Below are 13,222 nucleotides of genomic sequence, written 5' to 3'. Positions count from 1 at the left end.
AAACAGAGATAAAGAAATTTTGGAAAATTCTTCTTCTTCTGTTTCATGTTTTCCTATTCTAAACCAATATAGAAATAATAATCTAAACAAATATTGTCACCAGATTTTCGATACTTTATGGTCACGTATTCCGATAGTTTGTCATTTGAGGGTGATTTTGTAAATAAATAAATTTTGAAAGCATGTTGTTGTTGTTGCTTGATTTTGTAATTTTGAAAATGTGTTTTCGGTTTTGTGTTTTTTTTTTCTTACTAAATATGCTGACCTCCTATTAATTGGGGAGATCTAACCCTGATATATGTGGGTGTTGAAATCAAAAAATCGTATTCTTTGAAGGTCGTCGAATTTCGAAGGTAAATTTAAAACTCTTGGGTGTTGTTGGAGCACCTCCATTCACATATGTTTTTTTAACAGAATTGTGGAGCCCACAAATGTTACATTCTATTTTTTCTGAGCACCTGTTACAAAGGGGGTCCTAATGGTGATATATTTTTTTGTATAACAAATATGGAGAGAGATTTTTGATTTTGAAAATGGCAACAAGACAGACAGTCATTCTTGCTACCAGTTTACCCCGGGGGTGCTGAGGGCTTAAAAGTCTCAGGCATCAGCTTCCTATGTGTACTAGAACCCCCCACAGGTTTCTCCTTCCTTGGTGTTCGTGGTCTTTCTTCTTCCTATCGTGGTGGTCTTCGTACTGGGTCGGGGGATCCTTTCAATTAAGAAGTCCCTCTCAATATCGTTCGGATAGTTCAAGGAGAAGTTCCGGATAAATTTGAGGTTCCTCTTGATTCAAATTCGGCTCCATGGCATAGCCTCTTATCATGGCAAGGACTTGACAGCTATGCCTGGATAAGCTTGTTGAGGCGCCCAGGTATCAACAAAGCTCCGTTCTAATACAGTCGACTGCAAACCGTAGAACCCTGATGGGCTCGAGGTCGCATGACACCCCAGGGTTAGGGTGGTCACTATAAAAGGTAGTAACCCAGACATTTGAGATGGTTATTTCAGGATGCCATTCTCGCCTCGCCGGCTCAGGGATCATAGGCATTCGGTCATTTTCTCCGAGACTCTCCCCCTGAGCCCGCTGATTGTCCGCGACTATTTATTTGTTATTCACAGCTACCGAATGAATAATATTGGGCTTCCCACTATCCGCAACCTGTGGACGCGTCCGTTAGCATTCATCTCTGCTCCCCGAAGGCGGACCTTTAGGGACTATCATCAGGCGTGTTTTTTAAAAAATATAGAGACTATCATAAGGCGTGGATTTTTAAAAATATAGAGACTATCATAAGGCGTGGATTTTTAAAAATATAGAGACTATCATAAGGCGTGGATTTTTAAAAATATTTTTTTGAGACTACCATCAGGCGTGGATTTTTAAAAATATTTTTTTGAGACTATCATCAGGCGTGGATTTTTTAAAAATATTTTTTAGACACTATCATCAGGCGTGGATTTTTAAAAATATTTTTTTGAGACTATCATCAGGCGTGGATTTTTTAAAAATATTTTTTAGACACTATCATCAGGCTTAGATTTTTTAAAAATATTTTTTAGAGACTATCATCAGGCGTAGATTTTTTAAAAATATTTTTTTGAGACTATCATCAGGCGTGGATTTTTAAAAATATTTTTTGAGACTATCATCAGGCGTGGATTTTTAAAAATATTTTTTTGAGACTATCATCAGGCGTGGATTTTTAAAAATATTTTTGAGACTATCATCAGGCGTGGATTTTTAAAAATATTTTTGAGACTATCATCAGGCGTGGATTTTTAAAAATATTTTTGAGACTATCATCAGGCGTGGATTTTTAAAAATGTCCGAACTGCTGTTGCGCCACATTTTATTTTTAATACTTTGAAATCTCAACTGTATTGGAATTTCTGTGCACCCATTACAAAACAACCACCATTTGTTTATATAAGAAATGATAACACATGGAATGTTCCATAGCAAAACTATATTTATTTAAGATGCAGGTTGATTGTGAGGAGGCAACACAATTGGACGGCATTTTTATTATTTAACTATTTCTATTTCAAACGAGTGAGTTTTTGAAATTACATTTTCAAGTGTTTGAGTTGATTTTGAAAACATTCTGTGTGCTATCACAATTGGGCGCCATTTCCTGTTACTTTTTTCAGATTTAAAATCTATGCGTGTGTGCGTATTTTTTTTTTTTTAATTTTATGAAGCTAATGTAAGCAGCGACCAGTTCTGTATGGCAAAGACATGCACATGTCTCTTTCTAACTGCAGTTTCAGCCTAACCTAAAACGTTGGGCGCCATATTTATAGTTTCCCAGAAAATCATGTGTGAGTGTCATTTAATTTCAAAAAAAAAATATGCTCAGTTTTTCATCAGTTTTTTTCTGCTCACCCATTACAAACAACCACCATTTGTTTATACAAAAAATTAATAACTTTAAAATAATTTCTACATAAACAATTTCAAATTTTTTAAACATTCAAAAACATAATTTGTAATGATTCTCTATTAAACATTGCAATAAAAAATAATAATTTTTCGAAAAAGTAGTCTATTCGAATAAGAGATCAGAAATATAAAAAGCTTTTCCAATAGTGGACATTTAAAAATATATATATATTTTTTTTATTTTTGTATCTTCTTACTGAAATAACTGCATTCCTATTACAAATGGGGATCTTTTTTCCACTATAGCCTTATGGGAGAATCGGTATATATAGGTGTTCCAATTTTCAAACATAACGAAATTTATTAGACATATCATAACCTAACTTTATACTTAATAGTGCATTTCGTTCAAAATTTTTTACTTTCATTTAAAGTGAAATCAAATGTGAAAAATGGCGCCCAACTGTGACGATTCACATTGTCAACCTGTTCGAATAGTAGGGCGAAGGTAGGAAAAGAGTTTATTTTCCAAAACTTTTGGTGGTTGTTTTGTAATGGGTGGCCAGAAATATTGATGCTGTTAAGATATCTGTTAATTTTCCGGCAATAGCCTTGTTAGAGCAGATATTGTATAGATTTATTCATTTTCGGTCTACTACATATAATTTAATAATTAATAGTATTTAATTATTTTCCAAAAGTGATCCTCATATACCGCCCTTCTTTTTAATGGCGCCCAATTGAGTTTGTAATTGGAAATAAAAAATTAAAACAATTGTGTAAAGTTTTATAGCGTTCATAATTTCTTTGAAATGAATTTGTTTTATCATAGAAAACGAAGCAAGGTCCATTTATTTTTGTCATGTCTACTTAAAGGCATTATATTGTAAATAGCTATATGGTCCTTAGTTCAATTTTTCCCTTCATTAAGTTTATTAAAAACATTGTAAATGGCGCCCAATCATGTTTGACAAATTGTCCAAACTTAACTAAAAATATTCTTTTACTAATGTCATATATCCATTTTCGTTGAGTAATATGTGTGAATGGCGCCCAGCTGTGTCATATTATAAAAAAACAGTGTAAATGGCGCCCAAATGTTCAATTGCCATAAATAAATTATTGATTAAAAATGTTATTTCTATTTAATAAAGCCCTATGATCGTTCTCTCGTCTTTACATACATAAATTGCTGAGGTCCTATTACATTTGGGGATCTTTGTTATACCATGACCATTGACAAATTTTGGTACAGAAAATCTACATTTAAAAATATTTCAAAATTTAATTTTCTTTTTTTTAATTTTGAAAAAATGAGCTCCCTTCGATGTGTCTACAAAAAACAACTTGGCGACCCACACATAACCTACACAGCTTTTAGATTAAAATGGAATTTTTGTTGAAAAATAATGTAAATGGCGCCCAATCGTTGTGCATTTTTTAAATGAGCTGATCATATGTTGAAAAGAGATAGCAACATCGAATTACCGAAGAAAATCCTAGGGCTTTTGATGTAAATGGCGCCCAATGCACCACGCATGATATCACACATAGAAAAGAGATAGCAACACAGAATTGTGGAAGAAAATCTAAAGGGCTTTTGGTGTAAATGGCGCCCAATCATTGTGCATGTTATGATTAACCTGTTCACATGTAGAAAAAAGGGCCTCTAATGACCCTTACTTTAGCTTGTTAAAATTTATGCTGCCCTATTACAAATGGGGTTCTTTGTTCCGCAATGTGGCTCAAGTTGGTTGATGTACTATAGATCCAAACAGAGTAAAAAAATCAGTTCGAGCAATTTTAATGGGTATGTGCATCGCGATATAAAATAAAAATACATTTAATATAAATGTTGTAGAGATTCCCATTCATGTTAACCTCTTCGTAGAACTTCGTTGAAACAAAAAAATAAAAAAAATTGAGAATGATTATTTCCATAGAAAATAATCATAATTCCACCAAGGAAAATATTCCAATTCCTTGTCCATCAATATTAATGTTGTAGATGTTACTATTCAAGTTCGTGAAGCTTTGTTAGAACAAAAAAATCAAATAAAATAAATAAAAACAATGAAAAACGAAATGGCGCCCAATTGTAATGATGTAACCATCCAATTGCTTTCCGTGATACAAAAATATTTACTATAAAATGTTAATCAGTTGTTTTTTAGTATGAGAATTGACTCTGTCCCACTTTAATTTGAAATTAAATGGCGCCCAATAGTATTACATTTTATTTTCGAACTGCAACTCACCGAAAATACTTTTTTAAGAAAAAAAATTGAACGAACGAAAAAAAGAAAAACGAAACCTTTTTTTTCAAATATAACTGTAAATGGCGCCCAATTGTATGACAGGTAACATTACATATTTAGGAACAGATAACAAATGTTTATTAACACTAATGGCTTTGGAACACTCTTATATTTTTCTTAATACAAATTACTGTGATCCTGTTACAAATGGAGATCCCGGTTCCGCAATAACCTCTGGTTGTTATATTCATATATAATGAATACCAACCTCAAGATCCGTTTTTTTTTTAAAAGGGCCGCGCATCTATGTGTCTTGCTGCATTACAAAATATGTATTTTTTTCGGAGGGCCACATAGTTTAATTTTGAGAGTACTCGGCATTTTTTTGTTCGGAAATCTCTAACAAAAAATTCTGCTGGCCCATTATGAGCAACCACCATTTGTTTATATAAAAATTATTAATAAATGTTTAAACAATATAGTCAAAGTGTTTATTTTTTGTCTACAAAAAATTAATGAGTCGTTTATGACATGTAAACTACACGTAATACTTTAAATTAATAGTCTTAATAGTATTTAATTTTTTTTTTTCAAAAGTGATCTTCATATTCAGCCATTTTAGGCTTCTTTATGTGGCGCCCAATTGAGTTTGTATGATAGAAAAAAAATTGTACTAAAATTAGTTTGGCTTTTCTTTTCATGTTACTAAAATTACTGACATCCTATTACAACTGGGGATATTCGTTCCGCAATAGCCTGATGGCAGATAAGGCATAGGTCGATATAGAACATAAATCTCAAGCTTCATTATTTCTATTAAGAGAGGGGTGTGAGAACAATCTTTCGTTTCGTTATATTATATTTTAACAAAATTTTAGAGGAGTGTTGTAAATTAGTTTTTTTTTCTCAAGTGATCTTCATATATCGCCCCCTTCAGCCCTTCTTCTGTAAATGGCGCCCAATTGCATTTAGTCGTAGTTCGGTCTTTTTCATGTTACTAAAATTACTGACGCCCTATTACAAATGGGGATATTCGTTCCGCAATAGTCTGACGGCCTATATAGAATATAAATCTCAAGCTTCGCTATTTGTATTACGAGATTCTGAGTACAATTTATTTGTTATATTACATTTAACCATAATTTCGGAGGTGTATTATAAATTATTTTTCTCATGTGATCTTCATATATCGCCCTTATGGTCTACTTCTGTAAATGGCGCCCAATTGATTTTTGTAATTTATAGAAACCATTTAAACAAATCAAAGGGTCGTAGTTTGATGTTTTTTCATGTTATTAAAATTACTGTCACCCTATTACATATGGGGATATTCGTTCCGCAATATCGTCATGGCATATTTAGAATAAAAACCTCAAGTTTCCTAGTTTTTTTACAGAGGGTGTGTGCCAGCTCTTTTTTCATCAAACTTTGTAATTTGTATTTTCAGAGGTTGAGAACAGCAACTATTCAATTCTTTAAAAATATACAGAGGTCGCTTTTATAGTACTCTAATGTAATCTAAAAACTTTGTAAATGGCGCCCAATCGTGCTGTGTGTTATCGTTGACTGCTTCTCAAGAGATATGAGGCAATTTATTTTGTTTGTTTATTTATTGTGTAACTGAAGGGCTTAATTCTCTTCATGGTCGTCTTACTTAAATTACTGTAACCCTATTATAAATGGGGTTCTTTGTTCCGCAATTTCTCTTCAATTAAGGTCACACAATTGCACAATTTTTAGAGAGCGTATGGCTTTGTTGTTGTTTTTTTTATTTAATTTCTGACATGTTCAAAAAAATGTATAAATAACAACTAAATTTTGAAAAATTAAAAAAAAAAAATAATATTACTAAATAATTTTCGGCAATGGCGCCCAACAGTTTTTTTTTTTTCCTGTACAAAAAGCTCTCCAACCGCTAGGGAAATATGTAGCAGCTAACTAATAAACCGAAATATGTACAAAAATATGTACAAAATACATAACCTAAATGTTAGAGGTAAACATACACATTACCTAAAGTGGCGCCCAATCATGAAAGACTTGCAATACATTAAAAATCCCCGTGTTAATTTTAATATATTAAAGGCCTGTCTAGGATTTTCATAATTTTTATTAAAATATGCGAAACTTTATTACTAATCGATGCCTTGGAACCTATAGCCATCATATATAATCGATTATGGATTTTGGAAACATTAGAACTTCCTCCATTTACATGTAATAAACTGTAGGGAAGTTCGAATGTTTCCAAAATCGATTATGAGGCCCAATTATGGTAATAGTAATCGACTTTCTGCATTAATCATTAAAAAAATTACAGGGCTTTTCGTTCTTGAAAAAAATAACAATAAAAAACGAAGTGGCGCCCAATTGCAATGATTTCAAGTTTTTTTCAGTGTTTTAATCATGTAACTAAAAATACAGCTGTTATTCCGCAGCTAATGATAATCGAATATGGCGCCTCAAGTGTGGTTCTTTTTATCATCGACTAGCATTTATTATTTAAACAAAAAATTAAGGGCTTTTGTTCGCCCTTTGTACATCTTACTAAAAATGCTGATACCCTGTTACAAATGGGGATCTTTTTCCGCTATAGCCTCATTGATTATTATTTTGTGTAGGAGTTCCAAGTTCCAAAAAAAAAAAATCTGCCTGTCTGACCAGTTCATATTTAACATGTAAAATATGTAACCCAACATTTTTTGTAAACATAATCTAAAATGGCGCCCAATTGTTGTGTTACTAATGGAGATCTTTTTCCGCTATAGTATATTGTGTGTAGGAGTGCAATGTTCAAAAAAATATGTCTTCCAGCTCTAAGCGATTATGAAAAATATATAACCTAACATTTTTGTAAGCATAATATAATATGGCGGTCAATTGTCGAAGTAGAGCTAACATAGCACAAATTTAGCTATAGTTATTTTTTTTAAATAAATTAAAGGCTCTGTATTTACCCTTAACTTGAGATCTAACAAAAATACATGTGACCCTAATACAAATGGGGATCTGATTTCACAATAATATTACAAGCTCTGCCTGTCTGGCCACCTATTAAAGAGTATGTTAAATATCTGAACTAAAATGTATTTAAAAATAATATGATAATATGATGATATGATTAATTTTTAAGTACTGCTACCTTAGCCCATTTACCCTTAGCATAAGATCTAACAAATATATATGTGACCCTATTACAAATGGGAATCTGATTTCACAACAACCTCTCGCTGTATCGCATGAATAACCACCTTAAACAATATGTTCCTCTCGAGGAAGTTTAATATGTAAATCTAGTTTTTTACAAACCCCAATAACTTAAATTTCATCAGCTAAACATAACCTAAAATAATGAATTCATGAAGGTAAACATAACCTAACTTGGCACCCAAGTAATGGTGCTTGTAATGAAACGACCCACAGATAATAAAAAATCATTTGAAAAAAGGGCTGTTCGTTCATCTAACTAAAAATTCTGCCCTCCTATTACAAATGGGGATCTTTTTTTCCGCTATAGCCTTATAATCGACTGTGTGTAGGAGTTCCATCATGTTCGCTCATAAAAAAGATCTGACCATGTGAAACATGTGTGACCTAAATGTTTATGTAAACGTATAACAAAATGGCGCCCAATTGTTGTGTGTGGTGCTATCAACCAACTGTGCTGTCAATGAAAAACATGTTTATTTCGAGATAAAGAAAATCGAAAAATTAAAGGGCACTTGGTTTGCCCTTTTGTGCATCTTTCTGAAATAACTGTGCCCCTGTTACAAATGGGGATCTGATGTTCCGCTATAATCATATAGACGAAATATATATATATATATATATACACGGAAAAATTAACTTAAACAAATTTTTCTCTTCTACCCAACTCAGGCGGGTTCAGAAGACAACAATAACTCTGCAACAAGAACCCTGATTGGTCGATTGGGTATTTAAATACCTAACTTGGATATGCTAATAGTTAGAAAGCTGAAAATTTGCAACGTAACTTTTATGGCCTGTATTAGCTTCCACATAAATTAAAAAAAAAATCTTTGGGTTTTTTGGGCACGCATTAATGGGTTAATCAGAATATAAAATATAAGTACATAACCTTAATTATTCAAAACAAAATTAACCCAGATTTTTTTCTTTTTCTTACTAACATAACCTCACAATTTGTGTTATACATTACCTAACCGAAGACTTGTTTAAAACTATTTTAAAATATGTAACCTAAATAACATGGTGAAATTAACCTATTTTTTTTAAATAATGTAACTGAACTATTAAATAACTCGAAGCTCACCAAACTAACATAACCTTACAATATTTGTTACATTACCCTTTCAGTGTTTTTGTCGAATATATTCGACATTTAAAATTACTCTCTTCCCTTGCAAATTTTCGGTTATCCTATGCACCGTTACAATTGATGTCTTTGTTTTTGCTGAAAGACAGACAAAACTGTCGGAGGGTTAAAATAAGAATTGCTTTTTTTTTCTAAACTCTGTGCCTTCATACGATTTTAAGTACAAAATTTTAGATTTTTATTCCGACAAAATTTTTTTTGACACTGAAAGGGTTAAGGAGACATGCTTTCTAAAACGATCTTCATATACCGCCTACTTTTGTAAGTGGCGCCCAATTGTGTTTGTAAGTAATAAAAAGAAAAAAATTAACGTCGTGTTACTAATATTACTGACACCCTATTACAAATGGGGATATTTGTTCCGCAATAGCTTATATAGTAACCTCAAGATTCGTTATTTGTATTACAACGGTGTGAGACGATTTTTTTTTTTTTTTTTTGACTTCTACATGTAGCCAAATTGTCAAGTCCCCTTAACGTATTCAAACATTTCTCTGGAGTGATCTTATACAACATAATTATATATGTTCCTATAAGTGGCGCCCAATTGTATAACAACACTGATTAGATGAATATAACCAAACATTTTACGTTATTAACATATTATTTATCAAATTATTGGCAAAACATAACCTCATTAAAATCGTTGTGAAATTATTAATAACAATATAGAGAATACAAAACGTAAATGTCTAATTTCACCTAACCGACAACTGGTATAATGAACATAACCTCACTATTTTTTGTTTACATAACCAACCATTTACTAAACCTCACAAAATTTTTGTGAAAATGTTAATAAATTATTTTTTATTATAATTAATTATTATAATTAATTATCTAGCCTAAAATTCTAATTGCACCCAACAAAAAAATGTTCGATGGACATAACCTCAATATTTGTATTAACATAATCCAATATTTTTCCTTTTTCTAACTAATCTGTGTTTATTTAGAATTATTTTATTTATGAAAATTAAAAAAAAGATTTTTGGTTTCTTTTTTAATTTATTTTTAATTTTTCCATAATATCTAACCTAAAAATATAATTTTATCTAACCAAAAATAGTGTGATGTACATAACCTCACTATTTATGTCAACATAACCCAACTTTTGACATTTCCTAAGCAAAATTGTTTATTATTGATTATTTTATAGAGAACACTGAATATAAAAGTTCATATTTTACCTAACAAAAAATTGTTCATTTAACATAACCTCATTATATGTGTTAACATAACCCAACTTTTTTTACATTTCCTAACCAAAGTGTTCTTTTTTCAATTTAATGAAATTCAAATGTTCGCACCCTCCTTATTTTCCTGAATGCCTATTAGTAAGCTCTATATTTTAATAATTTAAATAATTTTTAACTGAGGAAATTGGATTGATTACACTAGCGGGTCAACAATTTGAACGCGTCCCCATAAATACTAACAATTTGAATTTTGTTGTTTTTGATTTCCAGCAACGAATGTGCTAGGAAATCCAAATCAAAATATTTTTACTACAAAGAAACTGTGAAAATGGCGACCAATCTTAGTCGACACATTTCCCCATTTGGATCGTGTCAAATAATTACAAATCGTCGAAATTGTTTAAACATTTACAATAGTTTATTAATAATTTTTATATAAACAAATGGTGGTTGCTCATAATGGGCTAGCAGCATTTTTTGGATAGAGTTTTCCAAAAAATTCCGAGTACTCAAAAAAAATTGAAATATGTGGCTCTTACGAAATCTATTTTGTAATGCAGTGTGACACAATGATGCGTGACCTACATGCGGGCCAGAGTGTGCGTTATCGGCTCGTGCATTAAAAGGTTTCACGCTCACTGATATCGTATTTGTAAATGGAATTATGCCCACGGAAATGTTGGCCCATACATAATGTTTACTAAAATTTCTGCCGCCCTATTACAAATGGGGATTTTTTTTCCGCAATAGCCTTATATTTTATTGTGTGTAGGAGTATTACATTCGAAAAAAAGATCTCCATGTCTGGTCAAATTTTTAATTAATGTATATAACCTAACCTATAACCTAAATTTAAAATTTAATATATATAACCTAACATTTTGTTTGTAAACTTAAACAAAAATGGCGCCCAATTGTACTGTTAACTTAAAGTGCATTTAATTAATAAATTAAAGGGCCATGAGATCTATCAAAAATAGATGTGACCCTATTACAAATTGGAATCTGATCTGAAATATCTCAACATGTGAATCTATGTATTTGAAATTTCTTATACCCACTATTACTACAGCTAAACATAACCTAAAATAAAATCGTGAAGTTAAACATAACCTAACATTGAGCCCAAATGTAATGCTTGTAATCCAGTGACCTGTAGGTAGGTGAAAAAATATAAATAAAGAGGCCGAGGTTTATGAGCCTATGATTCGAAATGTATTACTTTTACTAGACATAACCTATAAAACATATTTTATAAAAAGTGTAAATGGCGTCCAATTGTTATCGATACAAAAAATAAAATCATTTTAAATTGTAATTATGGCATCAACCCAAATAAAAAAAAACTCAGAATAGAACAGAAGCTCAACAGGGAAGAATGGAAGAAAATTGATAGAGAAGACTAGAAGTTTTTACAGATGAATGTCTTCGTAGTGATGGACAGACTTCAATGATCCGGACCTCATATTGAGACCAAATGGTCCTCATATAGAAGGCTTTTTTTATAGAAAATAAGAAAGCCCTCAACTAAATTTTGTGAAATAACAAAATAGCACATATTATATTTTTAATTTACAATATATTCCCCTATTTATGACATATAATTTTCATAATTATAATAAGACAAATAACATTATTGTCAACCTTAAAACTGTGTTATAATAAATGGCGCCCAATTGCAAGGTAACATTTCATTTCATTTACACTCTAATAAGATGTCGTATATTTGTATGCATACTATTTAGATAATGGGATATTTTCTTGGAATTTACTTAATATCTATTCCATTATAGATCCAATCAGACTCCTTAGTGTGAATGTCTGAGTTGTCTTCAAATACCCCTTATTTCCAGCGCCCTTTTAAATGCATTTGATAACACAGTTTACATTACATGATAAATTTCCAAAAAAAAAAAACATTTTTTTGGAAAGAAAATCAAAATCCCAACACCCTTCCAAATGTTACTGTTAGCCCATTACAAATGGGGATCGATTTCCAAGATAAGTGGGCGTTCATTTTTCCCCCTCCATACTTTTTTATAACGCAATAACAAACAATTGGGCGCCACTCACATGATCTGGTGCCTCAATAAAAGAAAACAAATGACATTTGGGCCCTCCAAAAAATATATTTCCATTTTCCCTGATCGCCTATTCGAAAGGTCTACATTTAGTAAACAAAGAATATTTACCAAAAACGTTATTTTCAAAAAAATCAATCTTTATAAATTTGATAAAAAATTCGTATTGGATTAGGTAGCCTAAATTGTTTAAACAAATTGCTGTAATACTCTATAACAATTAATAACTTATTAATACGTTTTTGTATAAACAAATAGTGGTAGTTTGTAATGGGATAGCAGAATTTTCCGAAACACTTCCAAAAAAAGTTTTTTTTTTTTTGAAATGAAAAAAACCTAACACATGATCGCCACACGCACTGCGGCCCAAATTTCCCATTAAACACATTGTGTAATAGATGGTGGCCATGGGAGAAGACGGACACAATACTTTATCTCTAATGTAATATGGACGCTCACACGATAAGGGCATTCATAGATAGAAACAGCACTGATGGGTGTCACAGTGGGTTAACGGCACTTAACCGACATAAGACGAAGGCAAACAAGTGACAAATATTTTAAACAGAGAGGGGTGTGTGTTTTTTGTTCAAAGATCTCAAAGAGGTGACATAGAGATTTCAATCTCTAGGAAGAGCGGAAGGGGTTCACTTAGAAAAACCAGCGGGTCATTTTCATGGAGAAACTCTTCCTATTAAAAATCCATAGAAGACCAGAAGGTCTTCTTTCATAGAAGACTAGAAGGTCTTCTTCCATAGAAGACTAGAAGGTCTTTTCCTATAGAAGATAAGAAGGTCTTCTTCTATAGAAGACAAAAAGCTATTCTTCTTCAGAAGACCAGAAAGTATTCTTCTATAGAAGGTCTTTTATAGAAGGCCAGAAGGTATTTTTCTTTAGAAGAGCAGAAGGTGTTATACTATAAAATTCTTCAATAGAAGAAC

Source organism: Musca vetustissima, unplaced genomic scaffold (genome assembly GCF_032173495.1).
Source record: "Musca vetustissima isolate MV318-11 ecotype Yass unplaced genomic scaffold, APGP_CSIRO_Mvet_v1 utg11543, whole genome shotgun sequence".
Classification (NCBI taxonomy): domain Eukaryota; kingdom Metazoa; phylum Arthropoda; class Insecta; order Diptera; family Muscidae; genus Musca; species Musca vetustissima.
Note: the sequence above shows the minus strand (reverse complement) of the source record.